The following is a 21,626-nucleotide window of genomic DNA, read 5'->3' as shown; positions in this document are numbered from 1 at the left end:
AACCAAGGTTCAAAGTTAAGTTAAAATATGCAACAAGTAAATAAACAAACAATTTTTTCCCTTTGAGTTAAATAACTCCCCCTGAATTCACTATCTCTCCCCCTTTGACACACATAAAAAATAAGGGCAGAACCAAAAACCAAGTAAATTTTGAAAAGAATTATCAAAGAATTTAAACATAATACTAAGTTTGAATAATATTTTGAAAAACATTACTAAAAAATTTACTAAGTCAAGAAATATTTTGAAAATATCTAAAAATTATATGTTGAAAAGAATAAAATTTTGAAAGATATTAAAACATTTGAAATTTTATATTTTGAAAAGAATAAATTTTTAACAACATTTTGAAAAATTATATTTTGAATTTTGAAAAACATTTTGAAAAAATGTTTTGAAAAAGAATGAATTTTGAAAACCATTTTAAAAAACTTTTGAATTCTGAAAAAACATTTTGAAAATAATATTTTAAAAAGAATATTTTGAAAAGAATGAAATTTTGAAAAATAATATTTTGAAAAGAATGAATTTTAAAAAATATTTTGAAAAGAATGAATTTTGAAAAATAATATTTTGAAAATAATTTGATCACTAAGTAAAAATAATAGAAGCTTAAAAAATCTTATTTTGAAGCTCCCCCTAAAATTGACAAATTCCTAAAAGTCCAAGCATGGGTAGGAAAACTAAGAAAAATTTATCCTTATGATGAAATGTCCAACCCTTGTCCAAGGCTAACTACCACAAGAGAGTAGCTATTTGACTCAGGTTGGTCAATTTGAGTATTTAGTACTAACTGGGTTTTTACCGGTTAGTTAACCCAAATTGATTCATGTATGTTGTTTTAAAACCCAGATTTATATCGATGCACTGACATAAGCATCTGAAATCTAGGGCTAAGACCTAAGCATCTCACCCATTCTAAGTTATCAAACAAGGGATCCTATACTGTGCTTGTGAGATGTTGGCTCCTAGGACTATAGGATCATGCAATTCTATGGTAGATCTTAAGCTACTCCAGAAAATTTAAAATAATAAGAAATTTTGAAAACTAAAAATTTTGAAAGGGAATTTTTACAAAAATAATTTTGAAAGATAAACTAAGTAATAATTTCCAAAACAAAAGAACCTATTCTATAAAACATAACCCTAATTGTCTTCTTAGATTACTAAATTCTGCTTCAGGTAAAGGTTTAGTAAAAATATCTGCCAAGTTAGATTTGGATTCAATATAATTAAGTTCGATATTCCCTTTAGACACATGATCTCTAATGAAGTGATGTTTAACCTCTATATGTTTAGTTCTAGAGTGATGTACTGGATTTTTAGTAAGATTTATAGAACTTATATTATCAATGTAGGTTTTTACATTTTTATAATCTAGATTAAAATCTTTTAATGTATGAGACATCCATAATAATTGGGCTACACATTCACCCATTGCTATGTATTCGGCTTCAGTGGTAGATAGGGCAACACATTGTTGCTTACGGCTAAACCAACTAACTAAAGATGAACCTAATAATTGACAACCTCCACTTGTACTCTTCCTATCTAACTTACACCCAGCATAATCCGAATCCGAGTATCTGACTAAGTCAAAATGTGGGGTTCTTGGGTACCAAATTCCTACATTAGTAGTGCCTTTTAAATATTTAATAATTCTTTTAACCAGTGAAAGATGGGTCTCTTTTGCACAAGTCTGATATCGGGCACACATACTAACTACAAAAAAATGTCAGGTCGGCTTGCAGTTAGATAAAGTAAACTCCCTATCATGCTTCTGTAATACTTTAAGTCAACAGGTATACCATTTTCATCATTATCAAGGGTAAGGTTACTTGCCATTGGTGTCTTAAGCCCTTTACTATTTTCCATACCAAATTTTTTAAGAAGTTCTTTTGTGTACTTAGTTTGATGTACATAATTACCATCCTTAGTTTGTTTAATTTGGAGACCTAAGAAATAATTAATTCACCAACCAAACTCATTTCAAATTCATTCTCCATTAAGGTCACAAATTCTTTTAAAAATTTCAAATTGGTTGAACCAAATACAATATCGTCTACATAAACTTGAGCTATGAAAATATCCAAATTAAAGGTTTTAATAAAAAGTGTAGGATCAATTTGACCTTCTTTAAAACCCTTTGATTTTAGAAAACTAGACAGTCTTTCATACCAAGCCCTAGGTGCTTGTTTTAATCCATATAAAGCTTTTTTTAGTTTAAAGACATAAGTTGGATTTTCTAGATCTTCAAAATCGGGTGGTTGACTAATGTAGACTTCTTCCTTAATAAGGCCATTTTGAAAAGCGGATTTAACATCCATTTGGTACAATTTGAACCCTTTAAATGCGGCATAGGCCAGCAACATTCTAATTGATTCAAGTCTAGCTACTAGGGCATAAGTCTTGTCATAATCTAGTCCTTCGATTTGACTGAACCCTTTTACTACTAAACAAGCTTTATTTCTTAAAATATTACCCTGATCATCTAATTTGTTTCTAAACACCCATTTAGTATCAATGACCATCTTATTTATTGGTGGAGGTACTAAGTCCCAAACCTGATTTCGTTCAAATTAGTTTAACTCTTCTTGCATTGCAATTACCCAGTCAGGTTCTATTAAAGCATCATTTATATTTTTAGGTTCAATTTTAGATATTAATGCTATTTGACTTAGATTTCTAAAAGCAGATCTTGTTTGAACCCTCAATTCAGGATTTCCTATGATTTGGTTGAATGGATGCATGGTGAGAGTTAGATTTTAATACTTTTGAATTTTCTTTTTTTTTAAGGGTGATTAATTCTTCATCTTCTTCTTGATTAGCATTTGAATGAGGTTGAGTAATAGAAAGTTCATCAATTTCATTAAATGTTACATTTGTCGTTTCCTCAATTTTCAATGTAGATTTATTATAAACTCTATAGGTCCTACTTGTAGATGAATACCCTAGAAAAATTCCTAGGTTAGTTTTTGAAGTGAATTTGCCTAAGTGATCTTTAAGATTTAAAATATGAACATGACAACCAAAAACATTAAAATATTTTATGTTAGGAATTTTATTGAAATAAATTTCATAAGATGTTTTATTTTGGTCTTTATTAATTATAATTCGATTTTGGACATAACAAGCTGTATTAACAGCTTCAGCCCAAAAATGTTTTGGTATGTTATATTCATTTAACATTATGCGAGCAGCTTCTTGTAAGGTTCTATTCTTACGTTCAACTAAACCATTTTGTTGTGGAGTTTTTGGGCATGAAAACTCATGGTGATAACCATTTTCTAAACAAAAAGTATTAAAGTTTTGATTTTTGAATTCACCTCCATTATCACTTCTTATTTTCTTATTTTTTTTTTTTCATTTTCTACTTGTTTGCACAAATGTTTAAATGTTTCAAAAGTGTCACTTTTATTTGATAAGAATTTTACCCAGGTAAATTTAGAGTAGTCATCAATGATTACTAAGCAATAAAGATTTTCATTTAAGGATTTTATTCCATGAGAATCAAATAAATCTAAATGTATTAGTTCAAGTATTCTATTTGTTCTATTTTGATTTGTAGGTTTATGAGTTGATTTAATTTGTTTTCCTTGTTGACAAGAATTACAAAATTTATTTATAGGATTTCCTAGTTTTGGCAAACCTTTTACTAAACCATTTTTGCTTAAGTTTAATAAATTTCTAAGGTGGGTATGAGCTAATCTCCTATGCCATAACCAAGTTTCATCATTATTAGTTAGAAAACATTTGGATATTGTTTTAGGTAGATGAATAGAGTATATACTTTTATCTCTAAAGCCTTTTAGTAATATATTAGTTGAGTCACTATAACTTATTAAGCATTCAAAAGATAAAAATTTAACCTTAAATCCTGAATCACAAAGTTGACTTATACTAAGCAAATTGTAATTAAAATGTTCAACAAGTAAAACCTTTTTAATTGAAATATTTGACTGCAATTGAATTTCACCTGTACCGATTACCTTTAGCTTGTCATTGTTTCCAAAGGTAACTGACCCTAAGCTTTTGAATTCAATGTTGGTAAATTTGTGTTGATCCCCAGTCATGTGTTTGGAGCAGCCGCTGTCCAAAATCCATTTATCCAGAGCTTTGGATGCCTACACAATGTGTAAGATCTTGGAAAAATTTAATTAATAGGGTTATTTGGAAAATAGCCTTATAGAATTTTTTCGGAATTTTTAGAAATTTTCTGGGAATTTTTTTCTGAGCTCGTAAGACGGGTTTTGAGGGGATCAATTTCGGGTTCGGATTAAAGCCTATTTGGGATACCGTTTAAGTGAGGAAATGTTTAATTTATAAATTCCTTTTTCTTTTTATTTCCTCCCCAAAACCCCCGATTCCCCGATCCTCTCCTCACCCGAACCTTCTCCTCCTTCCCCGATCTTCTCTTCTCCCCATCCTCTGTTCTCTCTTGCGGACGAAGCAAAGCCGACGGTTCCGGCGGCTGTCGACCTCGACGGAAACCAGTGCAGTCATCGGAGCTTGCTGGAGCACGACAGGACTGGTGGAGTACAGATCTCCTTCGGTCGAGGGGTTGCAGTTCGGTGGATTCAGCGACCGATCGTCGACGATACGACAACTAGGGCAGGGCGGGGGGCTTGATTCGTGTCGTCTCCTAGCTAATCGACCTTCCCTTTCCTCTCCTTGCGTTGCTCACAGTGCGATCCACCCCTTCATTGGCCGGATTTGGATCGAGAGACGCCACCGAGCAGCGATCTTGGAGGTAAGGCATCGTCAGATCTTTGGTGGATTCAAAGGTTTGTTAGGTTAGAGTTCTTCTGGCATTGATTCTTCTTGTGCTGGTATTTCCTCTTGAACAGATCTTGCACCTCCTATTCTTGTGGTGGATTGGGAGATTCGGTTGATGATGGTGGTGTTCTTGAGCTGTCGGGCAGTGGCTTGAAGGGTATTGTTTGATTGTGATCTCTTGATCTCTACTTGATCCGGTTGATTCCAGTAAGTTGCTCTATTCTTTTCTGTTCTATTCTGTTATGTGGAATTATGATCGTGAGGTATTTTCCTTGCCGACAGCACTCCAACCAGCAATAGTATCGGCTGTGATTCGAGGTAAGGTGTAGGGTAATTGTTTCATGTGTTGATGAATTGGATTCATGTATTGGATTAGGAATACATTGGATTAATCCATGATTAGTTGATACATGATGTGTAGATTTGAATTAGGGTTATGTTGATTGTGATTAGATTTAATTGCTTAGATTAAATTAATGGAATGATTAGGGTTAAGACAATTAACCCTAGTCAACTATTGGATTTAATCTAAGATTGCATTTCTAATCTAATTGGTGATTAGGGATTAGGTAACTAACCCTAATTGACCGTTAGATTAATTAGGTAGGTTGTGATTGATGTGATTAGGGTTTTGCCCTAATTTAGTTTTAGGGATTTTATTTAGCTATTCTTTTGGATTTATCTAAATAAAATATATATATATATATATATATATATTGTTTGTTTGTTACAGGACTCTGATTCGAGACAAGCGTCTCGACATTAGATTTGGCGTGATACTACCTGCTATTTGAGGCGGGTACCCTTTGACTTATCTTTTGATACTGTCTTATGATATGTATAGTTTATATATAATTACTAGTGGTAGATGGTAGATTTATTTCTTCCCTGATCTTAGCTTAGTTGATACCTATCACATGCTTCTTCTGTTAGTTACTGTACTTTAGAATTGGATGATTTTTACCTTTTGCTATGTTTATGTATGTTATGGAGATGGATAGATACATTTAGTGTTATTTTCCACTGGATCAGTTGCTGTAGATACTTGTTATATGTTGTTGGATCTATGCTGCTTATATCATGGTTATAGTTATATGTGTTTACCTTTTTGGCACGCACATATATGGAGGAGGCTTTGTTCAGGTATGTCATATTGTAGCCGCATGCACCATATCGTATGATTGCATGCTGGGCGATTGACGACTCCATTATTGTTGAGCTCGTCGGCCAGCTACATGGGCCTACACACAGCGTGTCCACTCATGGGTAGTCGTCAATCGTAGTGTGTATGGTAGTTAGCTCTGTAGTGCTCCGCTAGTTCGCTCATGGGTAGTGTGGCTGCAGCGTGGTAGCAGGCAGGGATCCCTCCCCGTCATCGTGTACCGGGAGTTGAGAGCATTGCGCTCCCTCACTATGTTTGAGGTAGGAGGATAGGTGTACTACGACAGCATCCCGTCCACTCGGTCACTCTTCAGGGGTAGTGATGGTAGAGTGCACGGTGTCACAGCCCTACCCACTCGATCTCACCATTGTGTGTGAGATGACTGACTGGCTGACAGGGGTGACCATGTCATATTTCATCATCTGCATGGATTGCATTCTTTATGATTGATGTATTTTGGTGATTTCATATGATTGACATGCATACAGGATACATGCTTTTGCTCTGACTATTTTTATCTGTTGTATGTTCACAGTCAGTTGCCCAAGTCTCGCAGGTAAGTACAGTTTATTACAGTTATGTCTTTTCTTATATTCTTGCTATAGACTGTACTTTATGCCTATTGCTGGTTATTACAGTTTATTTCAGCTATGCATACCTGTTATACTGTTAGGAGACTGTACCGTAGGTAACTGTACTGTAGGCTCTATGGTTTAGTGTACTGTATCATAGAATGTTACTGGTGGTTATATGTTGCTGTACATATCTATTGGATTACCTGCTGAGTTCTTTGAACTCACCCCGTTGTTACTATTTTTCAGGTTGAGGTCGTCAGGAGAGATTCTAGTCGCTAGCCCCTTTATCGCGAGGATTTCCTGTTGTCGGGATCGGTTTTGTTTTTGCATTTTATATACTTGTGATGTGGGTTTTGTATTGTGGACTTTATATCGAACACTTGGGTTTACTACTTTTAGTTTTCCGCTGCAGATATATTTTCATTACTTCGTGGATTTTGTCTTTCTTCGTTGTAGTGGAGTGGGATGTTTACATATATCTTCGAGATTCTATATCGTCTTTCCTTATTAAACTGTGTGGATTGATTATATGTTGAACTGTATGGAATGTTGATATAAACTGCGTGGTTTGTTTCTTATTTGTATTATATTATTCCGACCGTGTGTGGCCGAGGTATAGATATATGTATTCTGGATTCATATTGTCACCCGTACAGGGGAGATGCTGCTGAAATTTTTTCGGACAGGGACTACCTGTGGCGTGACACAATGTAGGATTAAACCAAAGTTTGGTTAAATGATGAAATTGAGTGGGTTAGTTGTTTATAAAGTTGGTTGAAGTGTATTTATGACTTTAGATTAAATAATTTTTAATAAGATTAAAATAAATTTTATTAAGTTTAAAATAATTTTTATTTAGTTTAAAATAATTTTTATTTGGTTTAAAATAATTTTTATTAAAATAATTTTTATTAAGTTTAAAATAATTTTTATTAAGTTTAAAATAATTTTTAATAAAATAATTTTTATTAAGTTTAAAATAATTTTTATTAACTTAAAATAATTTTTATTAACTTTAAAATAATTTTTATTAAGTTTAAAATAATTTTTATTAAAATAATTTTTATTAAGTTTAAAATAATTTTTATTAGGTGTAAAATAATTTTTTAAATAATTTTTATTAAGTTTAAAATAATTTTTATTAAGTTTAAAATAATAATTTTTAAGTAAGTTTTAAATAAGTTTAAAATAATTTTAAATAAGTTTAAAATAATTTTTATTAAGTTTAAAATAATTTTTATTAGTTTAAAATAATTTTTAATAAGTTTAAAATAATTTTTATTAAGTTTAAAATAATAATTTTTTAATAAGTTTAAAAATAATTTTTAATAAGTTTAAAATATTTTTTAATAAGTTTTTATTAGGTTTAAAATAATAATTTTTTAATAAGTTTAAAAATAATTTTTAAAAAGTTTAAAATAATTTTTAATAAGTTTTTATTAGGTTTAAAATAATTTTTATTCTAATAATTTTTATTAATCTTAAAATAATTTTTATTACGTTTAAAATAATTTTTATTAGGTTTAAAATAATTTTTATTAGGTTTGAAATATTTTTTTATAAGATTAAAATAATTTTTATTAAGTTTAAAATAATTTTTAATAAGTTTAAAATAATTTTTATTAGGTTTAAAATGTAACGACCCACCCTTCTTACTGTAACGCCCCGCCCCTCCTACTAAGGAGACGTGGGCTACTTACACATACATATACATACCTACTTACTACAGCGGAAGTCTTATTTATAAAAGTTAGAAACATTTCTTCTTTTTTTTTCCTATATGAATCAACATGACTAATCACCTGGACATATAGAAATCACATAGCATACTTAACATGATTTGTAAGTCATAATGCCCAAACACAAAATTAAATGTCATGGAATCATAAAGCAATAACATAACTAGGCATGGTTCTTATTAAACAAAAAGCAGGTCTTTCTCCTTTAGCTAGGACACTACCACACATCCTTCCAGCCCCTCCTGCTGCTCCCCTAGTTCATCCATTCCTTGCCTTTATCTGTGGTACAAGAAAGTAAGCTGTGAGCACTCATGGCTCAGTAAGTTCCTTTCCTACTCACAAAAAACCGTATGACATATATCAAAATCACAAGACATAACACATGAAGGCAATTCATTATATCATGCAGCATATCATAGCATATCATAACATAAGCGTAAGGTATCATGGCATAACATAACATAATCATCAATTTCACCCTGACATATCATAACATCATCATAAATATCATGGCATAATCATAAGGTATATGCAAGGTAAATTCCTAGCCATGTATCATGAAAACATATGCAATATGTCCTTTGAAAACTTATACTATACATACTTAAACATAATCTTAACATGATTAGGGCCCTGGCTTGTACCACTTACATAAATGCGAGCGTCCTATGTAGGTCCAAGGTAGCAAGTCTTGAACCCTACAAGGCATACATACTAGGCCCGTTTCTTAGTCCATCGACCTAGGGGCACTTAGGAGTCCATCCTTAACGAGGCCCGTTTCTTAGTCCATCGACCTAGGGGCACTTAGGAGTCCATCCTTAACGAGGCCCGTTTCTTAGTCCATCGACCCCGGGGCGCTTATGGAGTCCACCCTTGATACAAGCCATACATAAAGTAAAATAGCATGTTCTTACATATCATGGTTCTTATCTCTTCTTGTACATCGTGTCACTTATCATATCATACCATATAGACTTTTGGGCACACAGCTCATCTTAATGGTATGTAAAGATTTGGGCACACAGCACATCATATATTTTATGCATAAAATTGGGCACACAGCACATCATATATTTCATGCATAAATTGGGCACACAGCACATCATATATTTCATGCATAAATTGGGCACACAACACATCATATATTTCATGCATAAATTTTGCACATAGCTTCATCATAAATAATACACACCATAGCATAAGGGTTTCCATCATGTATAGATCATAAGTGTGCATAATTAAACATAGAAGCATGGAAAACTTAAAATCATGGCATATAAAATACATGGAAAACATAATTCGATCTCTAACCCTAATGTCTCTTTGTAGCCGAACCATATAAGTTGGGTTTATGGTGAAAACTTCATCCCAACATGTGAACCCTAAGAAAGCATCACTTCTTATACCATAAGAACTATCATGAGCAAGTTTAGGTAGAGTTCTAGGTTACTTAGACTTACAACTTATCATGGCCGAACCTTATCAAGCATGCATTGGGTTAAAGACTATCATTCAAGCTTGTGAACCCTAAACAACTTCCATAGCAAACATTTCAAGGAATAATATGAGCATGGTTGAGTTAGGTTCTAAGTTTCCTAAGTCCTTCATCATGTATTGGCCGAAACTTGTAGAGTTTGAAATTAGGGTTCAAGTGCCCTAAAAACATGAGAACCTTAAACAACCTTCATAGCAAATATATCAAGGAATAACGTGAACATAGTTGAGCTAGGTTCTAAGTTCCCTAAGCCCTAGATCTTGATGTGGCCGAAACATGTAGGGTTTAGAATTAGGGTTCAAGTGCCCTAAAAACATGAGAATCATAAATAACTTTCATAGCAAAAATATCAAGAAATAACATGAGCATAGTTGAGTTAGGCTCTAGGTTCCCTAAGTCCTTCATCATGACATGGCCGAATACTATAGGATTAAAAATTTAGGCTCAAGTGTCCTAAAAGCATGGAAACCTTAAACAACTTTCATAACATATATATCAAGGAATAACATGAGCATTGTTGGGTTAGGTTCTAAGTTCCCTAAGCCCTAGATCTTGATGTGGCCGAAACATGCAGGGTTTAAAATTAGGGTTCAAGTGCCCTAAAAACATGAGAACCCTAAACAACTTTCATAGCAAAAATATTATGGAATAACATGATCATAATTGAGTTAGGTTCTAGGTTTCCTAAGTTATACATCATGTAATGGCCGAATACTATAGGACTAAAAATTTGGGTTCAAGTGTCCTAAAAGCATGGAAATCTTAAACAACTTTCATAGCATATATATCAAGGAGTAACATGAGCATAGTTGAGTTAGGTTCTAAGTTCCTTAAGTCCTAAATCATGAAGTGGCCGCATAATATAGAGCATGAATTTAATTTCCATACAACAATAAACATGAGCCCACTAGATTAGCTACATAACATTTCATCAAGGAGATAATGAGCATCTTAAATTTTGCTTTAAATTCTCCTAGGTTTTTTTTAAAAAAATTCCAAACATAACCGAACCTTCATGGACATAAATAGAGTTTAACTAAACATATAATCATGACATATCATAATAGTTTCATGACTTATCTTAAGGAGATCTTGGCATACTTAGTTTTAACTTAAAGTTCTCCTAGGCCCTTAGTTTTTACCATGGCCGAATACTCATGGATCTAGGTTTTATCAAACATTTTTAACATAGATAAGTCCTTACCATAAAATACATGCTACAAGAGAATTATTCAAACATATTAATCTAGATCCTTTCATTCTCTATATCCTTCCTTTGATCTTATCTTGGTTAGAATTCCTTCATGATGTTTCCTTAGCTTTCTCTTTCTTTTTATATGCAACCGAATCTTCATAGCAAAATAAGAGCTATTGTACCACAGGTGAGGGGAACTTACATCTTTTCGCTTGTGGTTTTCCTTAGAGAAAAAGGTGTTCTAGTGATAAGGAAGGTGGAAGCTTCTTCTTCTTGTATCTTCTCTTGTTTCCTTTGCTTGTAAGGGCTAGAACTTGAAGTTTCCTTCTCGGTAGTTAGCTTTCTTGGAGAATAACTTAACTTAGAAATTGGTATGAGGAGAGGAAAGGAGTTTCTTGGTTCGATGAGAATGGAGAAGGAAGAAGGAGGAAGAAGAAAATGAATTAAATCCCTTTGTTTTCTTCTCTAATCCTATTTATCCCTTGCCAATGAGACATGTCCCCATTCTTCCCCCCAACTCCTCTTTTCCCTCACTCCATTAATTCCCACGAAAATAGAGAGGGGAAGGGAAGTAGTCAATCCTTCTTTTGCTTGCTCTTTTTTCTTAACCAAGAGGGAAAAAGGAGGTAAACAACTTGGTTTTCTCTAGCTCTTTTGCTTAGTTTTCTTTTCTCCTTTAACTAAATTTTTCATTCCTTTCATTCCAATTATTTCTTCTTATCCTAATGGTTATCACTCATAAATCTATCTCCATCATTTGTGGGAGGTTCAAGGTTCAATCCTTGACCTCACCTCTTCTTATTCTATATTTCTTCTTTTTGTTTTTATTTTCCTTTTTCTCTTATTCTTTTCATTTCTGTGCTCTAAGGAAAAAATAATATTCATACACCTATCTTATAATTTCGTGGGTGTTACAGTACCCCATACCTCATAAAAAGTTCATCCTCGAACTTAGAATAGCGATGTCAGGTTGTACCGGACTTTCGGCTGAGTGCATCGGCCACCTTGTTCGCTTTTCTGGGATGATAAAAGATTTCGCAATCGTAATCCTTGACTAGCTCGAGCCATTGACGTTGTCTCATATTTAGGTCTTTTTGCGTGAAGAAGTATTTCAGACTCTGGTGGTCTGTATAAATCCTGCACGGGGCTCCATATAAATAATGCCTCCACGTTTTCAAAGCGAAGACCAAAACTGCTAGTTCCAAATCGTGAATAGGGTAACTTCTTTCGTGCTCTTTGAGTTGTCTGGAGGCATAGGCGATGACTTTGCCGTCTTGCATGAGTACAACTCCCAATCCTAATAAGGAAGCATCGCTATACATATCAAAGCCTTTGTTGCTTTCTGGAAGAGTAAGGATCGGGGCACTGGTCAGCCTCCATTTTAGTTCAGTAAAAATCTTCTCGTATTCATCCCTCCATTCATACTTTTTATTTTTCTTGGTGAGATTCGTCATGGGGGCTGCAATTTTGGAGAAATCCTCTACGAACTTCCTGTAGTAGCCTGCCAATCCCAGAAAACTTCTGATTTCGCTGGCATTCTTTGGTCTGTTCCAGTTACTTACGACTTCAATCTTACTTGGATCTACCATGAATCCATCCTTGGAGATGACATGACCCAAGAATATTACTTGATCTAGCTAGAACTCGCACTTGGAAAACTTTGCATACAGTTGTTTCTCTCGGAGGATCTGCAATACAATATTCAGATGTTCGGCATGTTCCTCTTGGGTTCTTGAATAGATGAGAATATCGTCGATGAAGATGATCACACATTTATCGAGATATGCCGCAAATACCCGATTCATCAAATCCATGAATACAGCAGGGGCATTTGTCACTCCGAAGGGCATAACCACGAACTCATAGTGTCCGTATCTTGTTCAAAAGGCTGTCTTGGGTATATCATCTTGTTTCACTTTCACTTGATGATAGTCGGACCTTAGGTCAATCTTTGAGAAGACAGTTGCTCCCTTGAATTGGTCGAACAGATCGTCGATCCGCGGAAGGGGGTATCTGTTCTTGATCGTTGCGTTATTTAATGCTCGGTAATCTATACACATTCGCATAGATCCATCCTTCTTTTTCACAAACAGTACTGGAGCTCCCCACGAAGAGTGACTGGGGTGAATAAGTCCCTTGTCGAGCAACTCCCGTATCTATTCTTGAAGTTCCTTCAACTCAGTGGGCGCCATCCGGTAAGGTGCTTTAGAAATCGGTTTGGTACCCGAAACTACTTCAATCGTAAATTCTATTTCCATGTCGGGTGAAAATCCCGGTAGTTCATCAGGAAATACTTCCGGATAGTTACATACTACCCTGACCTCTTCTAGCTTCAGACTTCCGGTTTGTTTTGTATCAACTACGTGTGCTCGAAATCCAGTACATCCTTTGTCCAACATACTCTGTGCCTCTATAGCTAATAAGAATCTTTCAGGTTCTTTCCCAGATTCCCCAATAAATTCAAACATCGGTTCAGCTTCAGGTCGGAAGACTACTTTCTTGTTACGGCACTCGATTGAGGCGCTATACTTGCCCAGGAAATCCATGCCCAGTATAATGTCATAATCCCGCATGTCAAGTACTATCAGATCGCAGTAGAGTTCTCTGTCTGCGATTCGGATAGGTACGGCCCGCAGCATATGATCCGATGGCATAACTTCCCCGGATGGTAGGGTTGTTAAGAACGTGATATTTAGTGTCTGGGGTGGTATGTCCAACTCTTGGTAAATGATGCTGAGACGAACGAGTGTGTCGCCCCCGTATCAAACAATACTAAAGCATACTGACTGAAAATAGGTAGCTGACCTGTAACGACAGTAGAGGTGCTTGCCACATCCTCCTTAGTAAGCGAGAAAACCCTGACGTTCATTGTAGTTGGTGGAGCTTCCAATCTCCCTTGGCTAAACGGTGTTCCGTCAATAGTAGTTTGCATCTGATGTAGTTGTGAGGGGATATTCTTGTTTTGGTTGCTCTGCTGGGGTGGTGCCTGGAACTGGTTGGTGTAGTCTCTGGCCAGATGTCCTTCTCCTCCGCAATTATAGCACCTTCTGGTACCCTTATGACATACTCCGGAATGCAGCTTTCCGCAAATAGCGCACTGGGGGTACCTTGGTTGCTTATTCACTGAGCCACCTTTTGCATTGTCCCATTGTTTCCTTTTCCCAGTGGAGGTCCCTTTCCATCTTGTCTTATTGTTTGAGGATTTCTGTCCTTCGGTTCGGACCTGACTCGTATTTATGTTCATTACATTCTGATAATGTTCCGTGATGAGAGCACTGCTGACCAATTCCTCTGTAGTCTGAGGTCTATTAACTCCGTCGGCCACGTTCAGTGCTATTTCGGGTCGAAGCATCTTCAACATTAGTCTGACCCTTTCTCTTTCTGTATGAACCAATTCTGGACATAGGCGTGCCAAACGATTGAAGCGTTTTACTGCTTCGTTCACTGATAGGTCACCTTGCCGAAACTCGGTGAACTCGTCATAGTGTCGGTTCGTCACTTGCATATTGTAACGCCCCGCCCCCCTGCTAAGGCGACGGGGGTTACTTGCGACACATACATACTTAACACAGCGGAAGTCTTACTTAGAGAATTTAAAAACCTTTTCTTACTTAAAAATCACCATAGACATCAAAGAACCACATAACATACCTATCATAATTTTTTTGAGTCTTAATACCCAAACACATACTTAAGGTCATGGAGTTATGAAATAAAAACATCAACATGGCATATTTCTTATTAAACAAAAAGCAGGTCTTTTCCTTTAGCCAGTCCATTACCGCACACATCCTTCTAGCCCCTCCTGTTGCTCCCCTAGTACAACCATTCCTTGCCTTTATCTGTGGTACAAGAAAGTAAGCTGTGAGCACTCATGGCTCAGTAAGTTCCTTTCCTACTCACAAAAACTGTAAAGCATATTAAAATCACAAGTCATAAGGCATAAAGACAAATGTATCATGTCAAGAGCATATCATGACATATCGTAACATAACATAAAGTATCATGGCATAACATAACATGATCATCAAACGTATCCTGTCATAGCATAACATCATCATAACTATCATGGCATAATCATAAAGTATAAACATGGTAAACACCTAACATATATCATGCAACATATGCATCATGTCTTTTGAAAACTTATACAATACATACTTAAACATAATTTTAACATGATTGGGACCCCGGCTTGTACCACATACATAAATGCGCGCGTCCTATGTAGGTCCAAGGTAGCAAGTCTTGAACCCTACAAGGCATACATACTAGGCCCGTTTCTTAGTCCATCGACCTAGGGTCACTTAGGAGCTCATCCCTAACGAGGCCCGTTTCTTAGTCCATCGACCCCGGGGCGCTTATGGAGCCCACCCTTGGTACAAGCCATACATAAAGTAAAGTAGCATGTCATACATATCATAGTTCTTATTCTTTCATGCATATCATATTTCTTGACATATCATAAAACATGCATTTTTTTTTTGGGGCACACAGCACATGCATGAATCATAGCATACAACATGAACATATCACTTATCATATCATAAAGCATGCATATTTGGGCACACAGCACATGCATAAATCATAAGCTTGCATAATGAACATATCATTTTATCATATCCTAAAGCATGCATGATTGAACACATAGCACATACATGGATCATAAGCATACATAAAAGAGCATATCACTTATCATAAAAAGACATAACCATTCATGGAATCATTAAATAACATCTCTTGATTCATTCATAGCATGTGAGGTACATCTACGTCACTAAACCCATATGGTCGAAAGTCATGAGTAGAGGCATGATCTCTAGACAACATACAAACATAAAAATCTCCTGCTATCTTCACATACTAGCATAAGAAAGGTCATAAGCATGTTAACTAAATTTTTAAGCCCTCCTAGGTTTCCAATTCTTCCATGGCTGAAACCTTTCATGAAGAGAAATCAAGTTCTAAGCAACATGCAAACATGTAAACCCTAAACCCATATCATATCATATTTCATAAGGAACTACTTAAGCATATTTAGTTTGGGTTCTAAGTTCCTTAAGCTCCTAATCTTATCATGGCCGAACCCTAGCATGTCTCATTCTAGGTTACAAGTAGTATGGAAGTGTTGAACCTTAAGCCAATATCTTATACATTTTCATGAGGAACAACATAAGCACATTTGTTTTAAATTTCAAACTTCCTAGACCCCTTAACTTGTAGTGGCCGAACCATATCTATCATGGAACTAGGTTTTTAGTGGCATAAGAGCATGGAAAACACAACTACATTTCATAGCATACATCACAAGACATCATAAGCATATATAAGTTGAGTTCTAAATTTTCTCTAGGCCTTTAAACTTGTAGTGGCCGAAACACATCAAGCATGAAACTAAGTTTCTAGTGGCATAAGAGCATGGTAACCACAACTACATTTCCTAGTACTTATCACAAGAAACATCATGAACATATGTAAATTGGTTTCAAAATTTCTCTAGGCCTTTACACTAGTATTGGCCGAAACCTATCAAGCATGAAGCTAAGTTTCTAGTGGCATAAGAGCATGGAAACCACAACTACATTTCATAGTACTTATCACAAGAAACATCATGAACATATATAAGTTGGGTTCTAAGTTTTCCTAGGCCTTTAATCCAAAGGTGGCCGAAACATGTGAGCTTGGTTTTGTTTTTCATATGGCCTAAAAGCATGGAAAACCCTACACAATTTTCATGGCATCATAACAAGGAACAACATGAGTAAACTTAGTTAAAAATCTACACATCCTAGCTTTAAAACTTAGTGTGGCCGAAAGTTACATGTAACCAAAATTCTATGTAACAAGCAACCATAAAAATATCAACTAGTTTCATATCATTTATCAAGAAGGTCATGAGCCTCCTAGCCTTGGTTTAAACTTTCCTAGACTTCAAATCTCATCATAACCGAATCTTCATAAGCATGAAATAAGATTCATAACTAACATACAATCATGGCATAACATTTTAGCTTCATGTCTTGTCTTAGGAGAAATCTTAGCATGCTTAGTTTTTAGGTTTAAACTCTCTTAGGCCTTTAGTTCTTCTATGGCCGAACATTCATGAGCATGGAAATGGAGTTTCAAATAACATACAAGTAAGAGGAAAGGTTAACAACATCATTATCATAGGGTACATAATACAAGAATAAGGAAACATGCTTAGTCGAGTCTTAAGCTTACCTAGTCCTCTTGTTCATGCTTGGCCGAGAGTCTAAGGTTCATGGATCTAAGTTTTCATTATTGACTCTAGTATGGAAACCTTAGATTAACCTCTTACATAAAATACATGTCATAAGAAAAATCATAAGCATAAATAGTTACAAATTTCTTAGACTCTTCTTCTTGTTTTTGGCCGAATTTTCATAAAGCAAGTCCTAAGTTTTTAAGCTATCTCTCTTCATGGAAAACCATATAAACTATTGTACCACAGGTGAGGGGAAGCTTACCTAGTGTTCACTTGTTAATCTTTAAAGAATTGGTACCCTTGGTGAAGAGGAAGAAGGGAGCTTCTTCTTCTAGCACTCCTTTTGATTTCTCTTGCTTGGAAGGGTACACCTTGAAGGCTCCTTCTTGTAGTTTAGTTTTCTCTTAGGGAGAAACCTAAACTTGGCTTGTGGAGATGAGGGAGGAGGCTTCTAGTTTCGGCAATGGTGGGGGGGAGGAAAAAAAAGAAATCCTTTAGTTCATTTCCTTTTTATGCTAAGTGGGTGGAAGTTACAAAGATGAACTTTGCTTCCTTTCCTCCTTAATTCATGCATGTATTTTTCTAATGAGAATATGTCCTCATTCCTTCCCCTTAACTCTTCTCTTCATTGTTCTCTTAAACTCCACGAAAATAGAGAAGAAAAAGGAAGAAAGACAACTTGTCTTTTGCTACTCCTTTTCTTAACCAAGAGGTAAACAAGGGGAAGAAAGTTACTTGATTTTCTCTTGTTCCCTCACTTAATTATATCTTTACTTTTAACTACAATTCCCATTATTTCCTATTCACATGTTATTCATTATCCTAGTGGTTATCATACATAATTTTATTTCCATCATTTGTGAGAGGTTCAAGGTTCAAACCTTCACCTCTTCTTTTATTTCTCTTATTTCTTTTTTTCTTTTTGATTCTTCTAACCTTTATGCTCTTAAGCAACTAACACCCATATACTTATCTCATAATTTTGTGGGTGTTACACATATGGAAGAACTCCTCGAAGAACTCTGTCTCGAAGTTTGTCCAGTTCATCAGATTGACCTGTCGTTTTGCTTTCACTCTTTCCCATCACATTCTCGCGTCTCCGGAAAAACAGAAAGATACACACTTGATCTTCTCCGATTCGGGCCAGTCTAGCAGTTCCACTATGTTTTCTACTGTCTTGAACCAGGCCTGGGCATCCCATGGCTCGCAAGTACCCGAGAAGTTTTCCGATTTCAGCCTCAGCCATTGTATTAAATAGGTCGCCTGTCGAACCACTAGGGCAGGGGCTACCGGTGGTACTGGTGCAACTATTGGCACGACGGGCACCGCATTCTGATTTGTTGGCGGTGTGGCAGGAGTTCCTTGTTGGCCCATTAACGTAGTGATCAATTGTTGTTGCTCCGTGATCTGACGCTGGAGATCAGTGACTACCTGGGTCAGATCTGGTGGAGTCGGTGTCTCGTCTGTTCGGGTAGTACGTCTCCTAGCCATGCTTATCTTCATTAAATAACAATAAATTATCGTTATTCCTATTTGTTTGCAAAAAAAGTTAGTACTATTCCTATCCTGCCATCATGCATACCTAAACTAGATAACGAACATAAATAAACATGCATAATATTAAAGCATCATAAAACAACAACAACAAATTAAATTAAGCACATAAATTAAAGTTAGAAACATTTCTTTTTTTTTTCCTATATGAATCAACATGACTAATCACCTGGACATATAGAAATCACATACCATACTTAACAAGATTTGTAAGTCATAATGCCCAAACACAAAATTAAATGTCATGGAATCATAAAGCAATCACATAACTAGGCATGGTTCTTATTAAACAAAAAGTAGGTCTTTCTCCTTTAGCCAGGACACTACCACACACATCCTTCCAGCCCCTCCTGCTGCTCCCCTAGTTCATCCATTCCTTGCCTTTATCTGTGGTACAAGAAAGTAAGCTGTGAGCACTCATGGCTCAGTAAGTTCCTTTCCTACTCACAAAAAACCGTATGACATATATCAAAATCACAAGACATAACACATGAAGGCAATTCATTATATCATGCAATATATCATAGCATATCATAACATAAGCGTAAGGTGTCATGGTATAACATAACATAATCATCAATTTCACCCTGACATATCATAACATCTTCATAAATATCATGGCATAATCATAAGGTATATGCAAGGTAAATTCCTAACCATGTATCATGAAAACATATGCAATATGTCCTTTGAAAACTTATACTATACATACTTAAACATAATCTTAACATGATTAGGGCCCTGGCTTGTACCACATACATAAATGCGCGCGTCCTATGCAGGTCCAAGGTAGCAAGTCTTGAACCCTACAAGGCATACATACTAGGCCCGTTTCTTAGTCCATCGACCTAGGGGCACTTAGGAGTCCATCCCTAATGAGGCCCGTTTCTTAGTCCATCGACCCCGGGGTGCTTATGGAGCCCACCCTTGGTACAAGCCATACATAAAGTAAAATAGCATGTTCTTACATATCATGGTTCTTATCTCTTCTTGTACATCGTGTCACTTATCATATCATACCATATAGACTTTTGGGCACACAGCTCATCTTAATGGTATGTAAAGATTTGGGCACACAGCACATCATATATTTTATGCATAAATTGGGCACACAGCACATCATATATTTCATGCATAAATTGGACACACAGCACATCATATATTTCATGCATAAATTTTGCACATAGCTTCATCATAAATAATACACACATAGCATAAGGGTTTCCATCATGTATAGATCATAAGTGTGCATAATTAAACATAGAAGCATGGAAAACTTAAAATCATGGCATATAAAATACATGGAAAACATAATTCGATCTCTAACCCTAATGTCTCTTTGTAGCCGAACCATATAAGTTGGGTTTATGGTGAAAACTTCATCCCAACATGTGAACCCTAAGCAAGCATCACTTCTTATACCATAAGAACTATCATGGGCAAGTTTAGGTAGAGTTCTAGGTTACTTAGACTTACAACTTATCATGGCCGAACCTTATCAAGCATGCATTGGGTTAAAGACTATCATTCAAGCTTGTGAACCCTAAACAACTTCCATAGCAAACATTTCAAGGAATAATATGAGCATGGTTGAGTTAGGTTCTAAGTTTCCTAAGTCCTTCATCATGTATTGGCCGAAACTTGTAGAGTTTGAAATTAGGGTTCAAGTGCCCTAAAAACATGAGAACCTTAAACAACCTTCATAGCAAATATATCAAGGAATAACGTGAACATAGTTGAGCTAGGTTCTAAGTTCCCTAAGCCCTAGATCTTGATGTGGCCGAAACATGTAGGGTTTAGAATTAGGGTTCAAGTGCCCTAAAAACATGAGAATCATAAATAACTTTCATAGCAAAAATATCAAGAAATAACATGAGCATAGTTGAGTTAGGCTCTAGGTTCCCTAAGTCCTTCATCATGACATGGCCGAATACTATAGGATTAAAAATTTAGGCTCAAGTGTCCTAAAAGCATGGAAACCTTAAACAACTTTCATAACATATATATCAAGGAATAACATGAGCATTGTTGGGTTAGGTTCTAAGTTCCCTAAGCCCTAGATCTTGATGTGGCCGAAACATGTAGGGTTTAAAATTAGGGTTCAAGTGCCCTAAAAATATGAGAACCCTAAACAACTTTCATAGCAAAAATATTAAGGAATAACATGATCATAATTGAGTTAGGTTCTAGGTTTCCTAAGTTATACATCATGTAATGGCCGAATACTATAGGACTAAAAATTTGGGATCAAGTGTCCTAAAAGCATGGAAATCCTAAACAACTTTCATAGCATATATATCAAGGAGTAACATGAGCATAGTTGAGTTAGGTTCTAAGTTCCTTAAGTCCTAAATCATGAAGTGGCCGAATGATATAGAGCATGAATTTAATTTCCATACAACAATAAACATGATCCCACTAGATTAGCTACATAACATTTTATCAAGGAGATCATGAGCATCTTAGATTTTGCTTTAAATTCTCCTAGGATTTAAAAAAAAAACTCCAAACATAACCGAACCTTCATGGACATAAATAGAGTTTAACTAAACATATAATCATGGCATATCATAATAGTTTCATGACTTACCTTAAGGAGATCTTGGCATACTTAGTTTTAACTTAAAGTTCTCCTAGGCCCTTAGTTTTTACCATGGCCGAATACTCATGGATCTAGGTTTTATCAAGCATTTTTAACATAGATAAGTCCTTACCATAAAATACATGCTACAAGAGAATTATTCAAACATATTAATCTAGATCCTTTCATTCTCTATATCCTTCCTTTGATCTTATCTTGGTTAGAATTCCTTCATGATGTTTCCTTAGCTTTCTCTTTCTTTTTATATGCAACCGAATCTTCATAGCAAAATAAGAGCTATTGTACCACAGGTGAGGGGAACT

This window comes from Zingiber officinale, chromosome 9B, assembly GCF_018446385.1.
Source record: "Zingiber officinale cultivar Zhangliang chromosome 9B, Zo_v1.1, whole genome shotgun sequence".
In the NCBI taxonomy this organism is placed as follows: domain Eukaryota; kingdom Viridiplantae; phylum Streptophyta; class Magnoliopsida; order Zingiberales; family Zingiberaceae; genus Zingiber; species Zingiber officinale.
Note: the sequence above shows the minus strand (reverse complement) of the source record.